Genomic DNA, 15,989 nt, shown 5'->3' with positions numbered 1-15,989 from the left:
GCTATGACACCCCTATGTATCTCATTCAGGCATAGAGAATGGGGCTAGTGAACCGAGGAGCCCCCCAACACTGGCCTCTGCCTGCACCTGCAGGCCCAACTGATGGTTGGAAAGTTGGAAGGAAAATGGGGGAAGTGAGTTTGAGATGTGAGGAAGCTTTCCAGTTTAGAGTAAATACTGGACAAGAGACAATATTGCGTACGCCATTGGCGAACCAAATCAGAGAGGTCTAAGTAAGAGAAAACTGGTCACCTTAAAGCTATCTTTGTGTTAGATAACCACTGTGATGGGCTTGGTGAATTCTTTGTAAAGTAAGGATGGGGAGAAGGAGTGAATGGAGGTTACTAGAGAACCTCTTGGCCCCCCTGCAGTTCATTCAGTCATTCATAAGATGAGGCCATTTTATAGACCTCCCCCCTACCCTTGCTTTTGTTGCTGTTGTGTCCATAAGCGGAAGTGAAAATGGAAAAATGGAGATTAAGAATGGTCAGGCAAAATGGATGATGTGTGTCGGCACAAGGTGGATGACCAGTTTCTATCACTCAAAAGTTTTGGTTTCTTGGTGGGCCCTCGCTGTAAAAGGCCGTAGATGTTTTCCCTCACAGAAACTCAGCCTGATAACCTTTTCTGTCCGCATGGATTCATGATGTTTACAGATGTGCTCAACATATGAACAAACAGCCCCATCTCCCCCAGTGGGGCAGCCATCTTTAATCCAGTAAAGAGCACAGGGATTTGGTCGCCCCTGGCCCGCCTGAAGGCCCTTTGGAAACCTCTCGGCCGTGAGAATGGGGGCTGGGGTTGGAGGTGTGGGTTGGGATGTGTGTAGCCATGCAGGAGGGGCTGGGGACAGTCTTTGTGAATTTAGTTAATCTAATTTGAGCTTTTTTTCCCCTAAGGCCCTTTCTCTCCCCTCAACACTGCCCCTGTTTCAAACATCAGTCCAAGCTGGGGAAAGTTTCACGTGTCCCTGGTAAAAATAGGCTTTGTTTAGTTTAATCCAATATCCTCATATGTGAACCTGAGGGGAATATAACTCGGAGCACCCTTTGGAAAAAAAACCTCAGATTCTTTCTGCTGTTTGTGTGTGGTGCAATCAAATTAAAATGGAAAGCTGATGGGAGATCTGAGCAGTGTTACAGCATAACATGTATGAAACTTAAACCAGTTGGTGTCATGCAACATACAAGTCATTTTAAGATGCAACAAATCCTGTTAAAGAGGGCTATTTATTTATGAATGTTAGCAAACCCATTTTTAAATAAAGGTTTTAGGTGTCAATAAATATGTTCATATGGACTAATTGGACCTACCATTGATAAAATGTCAGATAGAGAGATGATCAAAGTCTTCATTAATAGACCTGTTTGAACTTAATAGTATTAATCAAAGGGCAACTTGAAACAGAGACCAGGATGTTGCTGCTGCTCAAAGAATGTAAATGAACCACTTAGAAAGCCTTTCTTTCGTGTTTCACACCTCTGATTAACTCATTGTGATGCTGTCGGATATCAAATGGGTATTAACTCATTAGGGTTTGCCTTTGAAGTCGCTCCTGAATGTAATCAGGGTCTTGTAATCCTTTTTTAATGGCTCAGTGAGTAGGACAGTGGTTCCACGAAATGATTAATGTGACAGCCTTTCTCACCTAATGTTATCGGCGTTTTGCATGAATGGGTTTGAAAATTGGTTGATTCATTTAGGAAATGCACCAGTAATGGTGTTAATGTGGAAAGGTTGATAGTAAATGGTAAATTCCGTTATCAGTTTGCTGTCATCTGGCCGTAAACCCAACTCTTATCTTTACTTCTTTTCCTTTCCTTTTTCCTGCTATCTCAGTCTTTCCTAAGCTTTGTAATTTTAGTGTCTTCCCCTCTACCCTTTTTTTACTTAAGGCAATAGGTGGTGAAGGGCAGGAATGCAGCCGAGGGACTGTAAGGATTTATCACACAAAGGTGCGAGTGCTGCTGCCTGTGCTTCTGTGCCTGAAGATGTAACAGTTTAGTGCCAACAGCATTCCCACCACAGGGCCAATGCGGCATTTTATTGCTTTTTTAAAGTTTGATACTTAAGACCATATACTTTGTGGCTGCAGGGAGATGAATTGTGGGAAAGGTGTCAGGGACAGAAGGTTAAGTAGTTTGTGTGTGTGTGTGTGTGTGTGTGTGTTTGCATTCATGGGTTTTGTGTGAGAATTGTTGAGTTACATGTCCAGCAAGGTAACTTAAAGCACAAGAATAGTTTATCTCCATATTCCTCTCATCTAACCCTACTTTTACCACTTAAACATGCACTGCGTCTCTCTGCTCGGTCTCTCTCTCCCTCTCTACTCTTTCTCTCTCTCCCCTCCCATTCCTTCTCTCTTTCTCTCTCTCCACTCCTCTCACTCTCCCTGTCCCGTCCTCCTACTCTGCCTCCTCGGGTTACGATGACTGGGGGTTTTCTTGCCTCCATCTCGTAGAGCGTCTATGAGTGTGTGTGTTTGTGACTGCATGTGTGTGTGTGTGTGTGTGTGTGTGTGTGTGTGTGTGTGTGTGTGTGTGTGTGTGTGTGTGTGTGTGTGTGTGTGTGTGTGTGTGTGTGTGTGTGTGTGTGTCTCCCTAAGCGCTGAGCTGTGTCCTTGTCCCTGCCTCCTGGCAGCAAGGAGCCACCCAGCAGCCGGTCTGTGATTGGGCAGGAGAGCAGGGTTCTTGACACAGTGTGGTGCTGACTGCTCTGGGACGTGTTTCAACAGATGGTCGAGGTTAGAGAGTGTCATCACATCGGAGAGAGGATTAGAGGAGAGAGGTTGTCTTCCAGGAGCTGTGTGGTCCCCTCTACTCTGCAACCCAAGACACAAACCCCTCTATGAGCGAGGGGAGACCCGGTGAAGAAACAGGAGAAGAAAAACTCAAGAGAGGAATCCTTGCCTTTGCTCTCACTTGACCAGCACCCTGCTCTCCTGCCTTTCAGGTACTTTACAACATTTTATTTCACTGTTTTTTGTCTATTTTGTATTTTCCACTACTTTTACAGGGTCTGTGCCTGTTAGTTTGTTCAGATGGCAGTGCATTTCTTCTGCAGCATACAGTCTACAAGTGGAGTGAGTCTGTGTTGCCTGTACAGCAGCTCTGTGTGCTGGTCTTCATAGTTTTCCCCTCTGAATGACAGGAATTCCCTTCGTCGCAAATTCCTCCGTCTCAAGGGATTAGAAGGCAGCACATTCCATTAATGTCATTTTTCCCCTCAATCATAAGCACCCATCTGTTAATGTCTAGTTTTCTGAATGCAGGATGTTTGAAAGTGAAGGGAAACTACTAACCCTATACATTATATTATGGACAAGGATGATTAAAATATGTGTATTTCATTTTTTTATCCTAAAATCTTTAGTGAAGATAAATTGTTTCCTTATTCACTCTGTCAGGTCTGATAATAGGACATTTGACATTCCCAAAACTCAGTGTGGCATTTACCATTCCCTCACTTCAGCCCTGAGAAGTTTTATCATAAATCTTATTCAGAGTGCACTTCTGGCATAACGTGTCAGTATACGCTTAATGGATGAGCTGCTGAAGAGAGCTTTCTGGACAAACTGTCAGAGCGAAGCAGAGAGCCAGAGACTCAGAATGTACACCTCACTACAGCTATTTAACTCAAGTCAAGTGAGAAGCGACGCTTGCGAGTGTAGTGGGAATATGATGGATAGTATTCATACCTAGCTTCAGGCACTATGTGTGTGTGTGAGAGTGTGTGAGTGTGTGTTAGGTGTTTGCAAATGGAGATTGTGCAGCTGTGAAAGGCTGCGTGGACAGCAGCCGGGCTGAGAGGAGAGGAGGTTGTATAGGTGAAAGCTGCTGTTGTGTGAGTTTGTGTTTACTTTGGTGAACCGGTCTAGTGCTACACTTCCTGTTTGTTACTTGAAGTATTTAACACAACCACCAATAGGTTGTGATGACTGTTGCTTTAAGTCCTGGGGAGACGTGCGTTCAAAATTTTGGCTGTATGACCAATAAACACATGAAAGATTTTTGAGAGAAGTCGAATGGTAAATTGATTGTCTTTTTTGTTTTAGACACAGATAGAACTTTCATAAGAAATATCGAGTTTGACTCATGGATATGTTTTTCTGTATTAATGAGACAGAAATTACACTTCCACAAAAAATTGCATCTGAAAGTTAAAAAATCTAAATGCTAGTTTAACTTTTTTTTACTTGTCTTAAAATCATCATCTATTTTGCTTCTGGTAAGGTTGGAATTAAATGTTATTACACTTCCTCTATTTTAGGGAACAAGTCAGTGACTTGGGACTCTTTATTTTTTTATTGCGTGTTGAATAAATATGTTTAACTTCTCAACCAGTCCACAAAAACTTGAGAACTCATACTAGTGTTCCTAAATGGCTAAATGATGCTGTGGTCCTGTTCAAAGACGACCACTTCTGCCAGGCACAATTGGGGTAAATGTAACTGACTGGCTTATATTTCATTACATCTCCACTGCCAATATGTGTTACTGAATGAAAAGCCAGAGAAATATGAAGAAGCCTAACTTCAATCTTTCAGTATTGACGAGACTGATCCATAGATCTTCCCGTCATTTCAGTTTCACCTGGAAGCGTTTAGATTCCATTTCTGATTTCTCTACCCAGAGCGTAGCAAAGCAGCTTTGAGGCGTTTTAAAAGGCAGCACTGACTGCCAGCTCAGAAGGGAAGGGAGATCCTTTAAACAGTTTGGCTTCACTGTGCTACAAACAAGAGCAGCAGCTGCTGCAAATAATTAGGTTCTGGGGGGTAGCCACTTGCCAAGACAAACGTTGTTCTAGTAGCGGCTCTGCCATCACTCGAATTTACTGTGGTGTGTGTGTGTGTGTGTGTGTGTGTGTGTGTGTGTGTGTGTGTGTGTGTGTGTGTGTGTGTGTGTGTGTGTGTGTGTGTGTGTGTGTGTGTGTGTGTGTGTGTGTGTGTGAGCAATAAGTTAAGTAATTCATTTTTTCTGATAGGTATGGTGAGTGACTGAGTGTGAGGAAGAGGTAGTATCTGTGATTTTCATTATTTGTACAAACAGGACCAAAAGTGTGTGTGTGTGTGTGTGTGTCTGTGTGTGTCCTGTAAATGCCAGCCACAATGAATCAGAGCTTTCCCAGACATCTTGCATGACTTCATATGTGCCGACTGATGAACAAGCTCAAAGGCATTCATGGCAGAATAAATATTGTAAGAAATTAAAAGGAAAATAAATATATATGCGTTTATTTTGAAATAAATGTACTGAATCGAAGTATTTAACCTTTCCATTGTTTCTTTCTCATTAACTCCAGATTAGAACTATAATTTTAGCATTGCAGAGCCAGACTATCCTCACACTGCATTTTAATTTCATAACCTCACCCTTCAATGACAGAAGTCACATTTATGAATTCTATCATTACAAGGTTCTCTGGTGTGCAGTAAAATTGAAAGCCTTGCAGATGACTTTCTGTTCTCCAGTAAGAATAGGAAGGGGCCGGTAAAAAAGGACTTTTTAGTAAAATGGAGAAAGAACTGGATTTGCTTTATGACCGAATAGCACCTAATCATTTAAACTGGCTGACGATCTAAAAATTAACTTACTGAATTATTCAACATCTTTGCATTGGAAAACTAGAATGTTAGAAAAAACATAAAAAAATGTGCTATATAACTATACTTTGTGTGTGTTCCCTTGTGTGCAAGTATGTTAAGAAAAGATTTCCTAAACCACCCTCTCCTCCGGCACTTGTTTATCTCTTCAGCTTAATGATAGTGTTCCTCATACTGGCCTGATTGCATAGTAGCGCTGGAGTAGATTGCACAGTCCTATCACTGCAAATGACCAGTATTTGAACAGTGAGCATTTGGCATTTCTTTTATTTATGTGGGATCTAGAAGGGCTATCTTTAGATGAGTCAGACACTTTCCCAGTTCCTTTGTTGTCCTCACTGATCAAACATTTCCATGGAGTTTCCATGCGCTAACACATAGCCTTTTACACGAGACGTGTCCTTGACTGTTGAGGACAAATCTCCAGGGAAATATGCCATGTACATACTGAGATGCCTACACAGATGCACTGCATGGATCTATTTGAGGGTATTTAAGGGCTCATAATAGCACCCCCAAGTGTTTGTTCAGCCTCTCATTTGGGCGGGAAAGGTCAGGGCATGCAAACACCACATTCAGTGCATCATTGGTAGGAATGCCTAACCCTCCAACTTTCGATCTAGTGCTTGCACACGTTCAGGAGAGCAGTAAACCAGACGCGCATTTGATGCTTTACCTTTTTTTTTTTTTTGTCTGGCATTGTTCCCTTTCTCATTGTCTTAAACCTCTGCCCTGATGACTAGTTTGAAAGAGATGTGGTTTGTATGGAAAAACAAGATCTCAATAGATGGTTCAGCTATGCAACAGCCAGGACTGACCCCTGACCAGGTCCTTGTAGTTTTGAGATTTTGAGATTGGCGTTAGACCTTATTCATTAATGCGCTGTTTGAGCGGGCGAGTGAAAGAAAAGAGGATTTCAATGCTCTTTCTGTGATGTCCGGAGCTGCTTTTGTTCAAATGTCAGTGCACACAGATGCAGCATGGGCTTTAGATGGAGAAAAGAGAAAGCTGTGTCAAGAGAGACACAGAGAGGGGGAAGAGGGATGAAGTAGAAGAGGCCAAGATAAGAGAAAGGGAGGTGTGAACATGTGATAAAAAGAGGGGGGAAGAAAGTGGTGGTTCGAAAGTGGACAGAAAGATCCGATGATGTTGTTGTGATCAGAGGCTGGATCTTGGGCACACGTTCTTGGTTGTCACTCACACGTGCACGCATTAGAAACACATGGACACAAACGTAATCTTCTTGTGACACAGGCATGTACAAAGAAGAAAAATAGAAAAACATGTACGCACACACACATATACACACACACTATCCACTAGCTTACCCCCTCCGTCCTCCGCCCCCCCAGAGGGCTGCACTGTCCCTGCTTTGTCATCTCTCTTGTCCAATAATCCCCTTCCCCAGGGAGAAGCAATCTGTTTTAGATTTGAAAGAGAAAGGGCCCTGCCTGTATCACGTACAATTAAGCAGCCGTCAGAACGCGTCGGCGTAAGTTTGGAGGGCGAAGTGCTGCCACTGGGGGGTTGTCCCCTTTCATCCGCCGCTTTTCCAGAATGGAGATAATGGGGTGGGAGGGTTGGAGGGATGGGAATGGATGGGGGTGGGGGTGGTGGGGGAGCAGAAGGAATGAATACATTTCCTCACCCCTCCATCCCGCTCTACAGCTCGACTAATAGAAGCCAGCATGCGTTTGTTTCAGCTCTTCTGCTCCCTTTCTTCCCCTTCTCCCCTGGAGCGGGCAAACACATTCAGCCTCTGCCAGCACTCCCCTCCTGGCTGCCCGTGTGTGCGTGTGTGCGTGTGTGCGTGTGTGTGTGTGTGCATGCAAAAACACTCTTATGTGTGGACTTGACCATGTGCTACTGGTAGCCTCCGGTCCTGTTTGCCCTTACTCCAACAGCCCGACTTTGCCATGTGGATGCAGAAATGTTGGATATTTGAACAGTTGTAGTATTCAAGGTTGAGCAACTTTGTTTATACTGACAAGGTCCAGCATTGCATGACACGCATTATCTTCGCTTTGCTCTCCTTGAATGGCCTCCGGCAAGTTCAGCTGAGTTTTCCTGGTATCTCTTGAACATGTTTGGATGATGCATTGACTGCATTCCTTCAACTTTCCAGCTCAAATGTAAAGGAATGAAAGCGTTTGCAGTGGTAAGCCTCCTGTTTTATGCTTTGTAAGCAAACTGGTTGCTCAGTAGATACTGTGCTTTAGATATTTTGCAATCTGGAATTTTTGCCGTGCAGGATAAAGTTAATTAAGTTACAAATGACGTTACTGCATGCTTTGGAAAGCCACACACTGAGCCAGAGGCAATGGAAAGGAGAGCTCCCCTGTGAACAAATTACAGGTTACGTGTCTGTCTGTGTTCAAGTCTGACTGATTCTTACTCTGGCTGTTTTAGTGAATGACTAGTTCGCACACACTCAGAGTACATGACATCCAAACACACACACACACACACACACACACACACACACACACACACACACACACACACACACACACACACACACACACACACACACACACAGAGGGGAGTGCTGAACAGGCACAGGTGCAATCAGACGAATGCGTCTTTTATGAGTGGTATCATGTTGGTGTGTCACAGCCGTGGAGCAGTTTGTTTATGGCATTCAGGGTCACGCAGGCTGGTTCTCATGGTCTATGTTTGTCTACCGTTCCCAGAGAATATGCCTACACATGTTCCACATTTTAGGGGTGTTTAGTTTCATGCGCCAGCAGCAGCCCTACACTTAACTGGGGTTTGCTGACTGAGCTGCTGCCACCTCACCCCGAGGAATCTCCCTCTTCTCTCTCGCTCTCTCTTTTTATTGATTGCCACTTAGAATTTATTTGTTTTTTTTACTCTCATATTTAGGGGTACTTGTTAAATGCTAAATGCGTGTTCATATATCACTCACTTACATCAGTATATGCTAGCTCTACCTGTCAGCAGATAGCACTGTGTGTGTGATATTGAGCTTATCACTTGGCTACTGCCCAATAAATAGAAAGAGAAATCACTGGCTACCGGGTCTGTCTGCTCTTTGTAGCAAGCATATCATCCGAGAATAATTTTATATTATTTGTAAATCATCATTTTAGCTATTGTTAACTTGTAGCTAACTTTTCTAAGCAGCTAGATGATGAGTGGACTTATAATTGGGTATGTGATTATTGGTTGAATTTGATACATGTCATTGATCATCTCCATAGACAAAGCAGCTGCTGAACTTGTTTTTTTCTTCAGGAGTTTGTCGTGATGTCATAAATGTGATGTCTCTTACTTTTCCCACAAGCACAGTGCTTGTTCAGTTTGACCCAGTATATTCTGTTTACCTTTAACCGCACCCTTTTTTGTTGTTGCTAAAGGACAGCTCTTATTGTATTGACACGGACATAACTTTCTTCAGTCTGTATAATGAGTAAAAATAACTTTATTTTCATTCATTGATTAGTAATCAGTGCATAAAGAAAGCAAAGCCCATGTCTTCCTATTGACATAAACACTATTTCAGTACTATTAGTATTCACACTCAACAACGCAGGTCTTATTTTCCTTGTCACTTTTCTCGATATATTCAAGTCACACTCGACTCAGTAGTTAGAGAACATTACAGGGCTATTGAACTTGGTAAACTGCTGAGCTTTAACCGAAAAAAATTCCTTCATACTTGAATTTGCTCTCTCTTTCTCCCTCTTTCTCTCTGCCACCATGCTGCTGATTTCATGGAAAATAAGTCAATCTCTTTATTCTTGACAATTATCTCAGTGGAAACCCATTAAAGCAATTTGCCATAGCTCTCTTTTGTGGTAGAAGGAATAATTTATCTGGGGTACAGTTGACGAGTCAAGGAGACAAGAAAGCCACCCGTGAGTGAGCAGTACAGTCTACTCCCTCTCGCTCCGACTTTCTCTGCAGCGCTCGCTTCTTGATAGAGTGTTTCTGATGGGAGCGTGGGTTTTGACAAGAAAGTGGCTGGAGGAATATAAATGCGCTGTAATTTATTCATCTGAGGTCGTCTATCGCTAATGGTTTCCATTCATGGCTTAGAATAGATTTTACAAGAAAGCGCTTGCTTGAGACTCATATCGTATAACTGTGGCTGCTGATCCTCTGATTTATAGTGTGATATGAAAACATGGAATCACAATCAGAGTGGTTTCCCTTTGTTCAATCTCTCCCTAATCCTTCACTCTCTTTTTCTCTCACCTATTTCCTCACCCTCTTGAATAGTAAACCTGCTGTTTCAAATTTGAAATTGAGTTAACTTCTGAAATCAATCTGCTGTTTGTGAGGTCTGTTCGAGAAGCGATCCAATATTTGAGGCTATAACCTTTTTATGCAAATCAACATGTATGAATGCCAGCATGGTAATTTCCCTGATTAAAAAGGTCAGAAGCTGTTAAAACTGCTGTGCTTGTATCCAACTTATTTTTTCGTTTGGGCTTTGTGACGCCAAAGAGAATAAAATTACAAACCAGCAACATTAAAGTGCTTTATAAACTTCTGTCAGTCACCAGAATTTGATTTGGGTCCTGATTATGCATTTACCTTTGAGTTTCCTCTCAGTCTGTATAACTTCATGTTTACTGCTCTTGGTTTGTTTATAAAAAGGCAATATCAGTGGTAACAGACCAGAAAAAAACGGGAACATTTTCTTTTTTCCTCGGTCCGGACCAAACGAACCGACCCACAGGTGTGAAAGCACCCTGAGGCCCATTTGTCAGTGTTACCAGCATGAGGCCTTTTACTTAGATATACAGACCTCAGACTTGGTGTCCATAGTTAAGGATATAAACACTATGTATATACACACCACCTTCAGAGCAGGAACACACACAACACATGCACACACATAAATAAATACAGGCAGTATTCCCCATTTCCTTGTGCGTATTTTAATCATTTCCCTCTTAGGGTTCTCTAAACCTCCTCATGATTTCCGACAGACCACCTGGTGGCCCGCAAGCCATTCCCACTTTGAAGTCTTTTGGACCAGGATTCGTTTAATTATACATTAAGATGCATCCATAATATTGATGGGGTGGCCTGGCAGCCTTGGCACTACAAAGGGTCTCTTACCAGGTCCGAAAGAAACATGAGGGGTTCAACTAATAGCCGTGAACGCACTCACTCCAGGTTCACATTTCACTGAATTGAGGCCATTCTTCCTCATTAAAGTGGCCTGCCTTGTACCCCAAACACGCCGCATACCAGTAGATGCGAATCATTTCTAGCTCTAACATCTGACGTTTTGTAGCTGTTACACGGACGTAACAAAGAGTCTGAATGTGCCTGTCAAGGTTAAGAGTTGTGAAGCCATAAACATGTTGGAACAAAGAGCCAGTGATCTCTCCTCACTGCCTTGCGCTTGGTTTTCTCACTGGAATTTTGTCATAGATCCTACACTAATTTGGGCTTTTTGGTCAAAAAAATAAATCTGCGGAGTTAAGAGTCTGAAAACACCAAGGTCTGAGCATTTTCCCAGTACATACCCACAGCCAAGTGAGTGCACCGGCACAGAGGTCTCCTTCAGTCAGCTCAGTGTGGCAAACAGGCGGGTCTTGGTTGGTACAATGTGCTGCCTTGGCTTGCCGGGCACAGCGAGCCCCGACACAGGCCCTCCTCAGTGTAAAAGGCCCGCGTCAGTCCTCGTGGCAGCAGACCAGCCGAATTCCCTCGGATTACAGAAATATTTGGACAAACCTTAATCTAAGGCCTCGCAATAATTATTTTTTCCCCTCTGAAATGGAGAGGGAGCAATCAGCCAGCACTCCAAAATGTCACTGGTCTGAAGCAAAAATCAGGAGTCTAATATTGTCCATTTCTATCTCTACTGCTTTATTTTATGTATGATTTCTCTCTACTCTCTGTAATTTCTATTTCCCACTTTATACAGTTCTGTCATGGCAGACGTTTGATTGGAGTTCCTGTTCAAAGTCGTAACTGTGTAAAGAAAGGCCTTTGCCATCATTGCTAGTCATGGAGTCACAGTTTGAGTACAGGCTACAGAATTCAAACTATGCCGTCAGACTTTAATTCCCCTCTCTTTGTCATTGTTCCTCTGTGACTTGGCTGCCTTAGAGATGGACTGGGCAAATAGAGCGGGAGCTGGAGAGAGAATGGACAGGAATAAGAGGGGATTTGAGGTGCTTTGAAATGGCCATTGTCCTTCGTAGTTAGGCCCTTTTATGAATGACTGATTTACTTTAGTGGGGCGGGGCATCTGGTTTGGCTTTGACTTGCATCTTGTTTCACCTCTGCATGTTAACTTTAATACGACTTAAAGTCAGAGGGCAGACACACATTAGTTGACAAATACACTGCTTTAAGAGATACATGGATTCATTGCTGTCAATCAGTGTGTTTTCTTCCAGAAGAATTCCCTTATGTGTCTTCTCAGTGCGTCTGCTGTTTCTCAGTGACAGCTGATAAATACATAGACTGCCACTGCTCACTGAACAGAACCTAAGCCAGATGCAGCCTGTTTGCCACTGCTGAAAAGAAAATGCAGGCCAATCACAACCAGGCTTTTACAAGACTTTTGTTACCTTCATACCTCTGCACCGAGCCCCCTCCAGTCAACTTTCTCTTCCCTCAGAGTTTCCCCTCTTAACCCCTGTGTGTGGGTAGCCTCAGGTTGCTGAGGTTAGGTTAAACAAGCCACCATCAAAGCCATATTACCACTTGGGTCAGAGGAGGGTCAGGGTGCAGCAGGGTGTGCGGTTTGAGGCCCTAACTGGAGGGCACGACTGCCAACCAGCCAAATAGTACTGCCCTGGATGGTTACACAAGCAGCAACTCTATTATGTTCAGCTTTACTCGGTGCACAAAGCACAGCTGTCCGTGCAGCCATACCAAATCAGTGAGCAATGCTGCCTGTGCCAAAGGAGAGTAAGTGAAAGAGATGTTTTCTGCAAGCAGAGTAGGGAAAAAAAAACTTTTCTGTCATGAACGTAGAGATTGGTAGGGTGTTGAGGTGTGCTCAAAGTCCCTAGTGTTGATGGCCATTAATCTGAAAATTGCACATCTTTTATGTATCTGGCAGCTGTTTGTCTGAGAACTCCATAGTGGCCTTTTTGTTCCAGTCCTTTGAACCCCTGGGCATTTTACGTTCCTCCCATCCCTTCCCAATATTCCTCCCCCGGCTTAACCATAGTACAGTAAAGGCTCATTTAAAGGGTCATTAGCGCTAATCCTCCAAAACAATGAGGAAGGAGAAACAATGTGCTCCCTAGTCCTCTGACTCCGTCCAGGAATAAAGACCTGTTGTCTGTTCTACAGATGTAAAGAAGAAGCCTGTTCTACTTATATCACATTAGATGACATAAATAAATGACTCATTCAAAATGAAGGGTTTTTGAAAATGACATGAAACTCAATCCTCAAAGAAGGTTCTCAAGGGGTTCAATAAATTGGCAACATGCATTTAAACTGAGATGTTGGAGGCAAGTAAGAAGCAGTGGCACTAACAGAGGAGAGGTTCAGAAGCCAGCTACATAATAACTTTCAGATTTAATCATATTTACTCATATTGTTGCTTGTATTTACAGTATTTGAGCTGCCTCTTTGGCTTGAATACATCCAGCAATGTTTAGAGCTAGATGCCCTGCTGCCTTTCATCCCTAAGTGTCCCTTTAGGCACGAACTCAGGATAACACTTATATAAGCTTGTGTACAAAACACTAACAAGTGACTGTGTTTGAACACACTGATCTAATACAGTTAATCTTATGCATAACCATTAATGAGTTTTTAAACTGTCCAATATGGGTGATTTATGTACTCTAGACTTTCATGTCGGTAGCAGAAGTAGACTTATTAATGGAATATATTGAAAACTTACCATTGATAGCGCTTTATGCAGTTTATTTTTCTTCCTTGATTTATAGCAAAAACTTTTTTGGAGTGCAAAAAATTTAGAAAAAGGTATACGGAAAAAGTGTGATTGATTGTAATTGTGAGTAATGTCACTTTCCTTATCTCCCTCCATGTGAAAGGGAAACTTCCTACATGCGCCATAAGTCTTAATACAGCCAGCCAACTGTCATCAATCTACAGCTGGTCCACAAACAACAGCCGCTAATCTCTGCACACTGGTCTTGTCCCTTAGCTGGTCATTTTCCTGCGGCAGCTTAAAGTTCCATTTGTCATATTAGCATGTAAAAGTCAGGTTACTGGGAAAGCCACATTAATAAATAATAGTTGTGTATCCTTTGATTAGGGGTGACTTTGGGTTGATCAGTTCTCAAATGTTCCAGGGGTACATTTGGCAGACATTAAGCCGCAAGAAATCCTTATGGTCATAAGTGAACTTCAGATGCCCTAGTGAGGAAAGTGGATCAGATGAAATTGAGTTAGGATGAGAAGGTAGCCCAAAGGACAAGGGGAGGTCTGCGCTTGTTAGTTGCAGCAGCAGTGTCGTTTTGCATGCGTAACTTTCGGCCCGCATCCCATTGGTCGTCATGTCTGGCACTTTATTTGCCCTGCCATCTCAGTCGCTTCAGACAGTGTAGCTATTGATATCGCTATAGCTAACCACATCAGCACCACAAGGTTCGTATCAGATTCCACAATGAGCCTTCTTGTCTGTAGTCTTACTTCTCTGAGTCCCATGAAGAGGCTATTGCTGGGAACCATTGGCATGTAAAATTGAATTTGCGCTGGGCGCTAACATTACACTAGTTTGGCTGACTGGTTTGAGAGATGATTTCAGGTTTTCAAAAGCTTGACAGAAATAGAGGCTTGAGTTTTGTCTAGAGTTGGGCTACATCTATTGTTTCTGGGAAGCTTTCACATCTATGTAGGAGGACTTGGACCCTCACAGCAGGCAAATGTGTTTTTGTGGGAAAGAGCCTTGTGCGTGAGTGTCTTCTGAGTTTCTGCATGTCACCATGTGTTTGTACAGTAGTTTGTGTTTGTGTGTGTGTGTGTGTGTGTGTGTGTGTGTGTGTGTGTGTGTGTGTGTGTGTGTGTGTGTGTGTGTGTGTGTGTGTGTGTGTGTGTGTGTGTGTGTGTGTGTGTAATTCACTGTGAGGTTCTGTGCACTCTGCCACCCTGTGCTGGAGGGGTGTTTGTCCAAACGGCGCCAATGTTTGCACAGGGCTGTCACGATGACTGGGCTGGCTGGCCCGGACACTGCTCGTCTGAAACGCAGGACAGAGCAGAGTGCTCTTAGAGCTCCGTCTGAAGCCATGTTTATCACACGCAACATCAGACTAGTGGAAAAACGGATACACACGATGCACCTTTTGACTCATTTGATGCGTTTGTAAGAGAAGACAATTTGTAGCTGTGTTATCTTATGTAGGGCCATCTGTTTGGCAAGCGTTTGCGGAATTAGTTTTTTTTTGGGGGGATATGCATTTTCTGTGCATTTGTGAAAGGACTAAAGCCACATGTCAACATGATGCATTGATGACAAAAATAATTAGCATTTCACCCTTTAAAATGTTCTCAGTTGGGGGTTTGACCAGGCTCAGGTGTCATAGACCTGCTGTTTGTTTTCAGGCCATTAAGGGAACAATATGGTGCCACTCAGTGGGATTGCCATCCATAAGGCTCTTTTTCACAGGCAATGATGTTACTTCTTGTTACAGCGTAATGGCTCATCCCACACTCACAAGCCATTCTTTCACATACATTATTGTTACTAAAAATTGCCCGCTAATTTGAATGACCTTAAATTTTTGTTAGTATCACCTGGGCAATCAATCTTGTAATGATATGTTGGATTTATTGATCAATGATTGAAATTTATTTAAATAAGCGGATGTCTCTTTTAGTGATTGCATAATACGCTGTATAATATCTACCTGCTTCTGATGTTGGGTAAGAACTCAGGCTTAGTGCTATTATACGTTTGACGCTGGTCCGTGGCATTTAAGCAGAAGATATACAGACTTTTTTTATGACCAACCATGCAATTATAAGTGAGTAAGAGGCTGCAAAGTGCTACGATGACTCAGTGGTAATCTGTGATTGGTGACACTGGCATTGGGGTTAATGTAGCGGAACCTTCTCTCCACCTCCCGTGCCCCCTAACCCCCTCCCCCCTAGTGTGGTCCCATCCTCCCCACAGGCCCTCAGTCACGCTTGACTCACCAGGGGGTGACTTTTGAGTGACAGGTGGAAGGTGGGCCATGATTGGCCGACACAGGAGATTGGCAGTGGGTGTTTGAGCGCAGGCAACCAATGGCGCGGTCTCAACACAGTTAGCTGAACAACAGCTCTCCAGTAGAGATAGAGAGTTTCCATGTGTGAGTGTGTGTTATCTGACACAGAAGGAGAGAGTGAAAAAACACAAGAAAAGGAACTTGGATAAAATGAGAAAAGGCCAAACAAAATGAGATTTATGGGATTCTCTGAGGTGAGA

The 15,989-nt window shown here is 43.1% G+C and overlaps 1 protein-coding gene across 1 annotated transcript in view; it reads left to right on the top strand.

Moving 5' to 3' along the window:
• Positions 1–2,888: 2,888 nt before the first annotated feature.
• Positions 2,889–15,989, top strand: part of sulf1 (sulfatase 1) — a 36,087-nt gene continuing 22,986 nt past the window's right edge. The window contains 1 exon segment of the mRNA XM_054622562.1: positions 2,889–2,952. The gene's annotated coding sequence lies outside the window, so the exon portion shown is untranslated.

The sequence above is a fragment of the Anoplopoma fimbria genome, chromosome 21 (assembly GCF_027596085.1).
Source record: "Anoplopoma fimbria isolate UVic2021 breed Golden Eagle Sablefish chromosome 21, Afim_UVic_2022, whole genome shotgun sequence".
Taxonomy (NCBI): domain Eukaryota; kingdom Metazoa; phylum Chordata; class Actinopteri; order Perciformes; family Anoplopomatidae; genus Anoplopoma; species Anoplopoma fimbria.
This window is presented reverse-complemented; position numbering and strand designations above follow the sequence as displayed.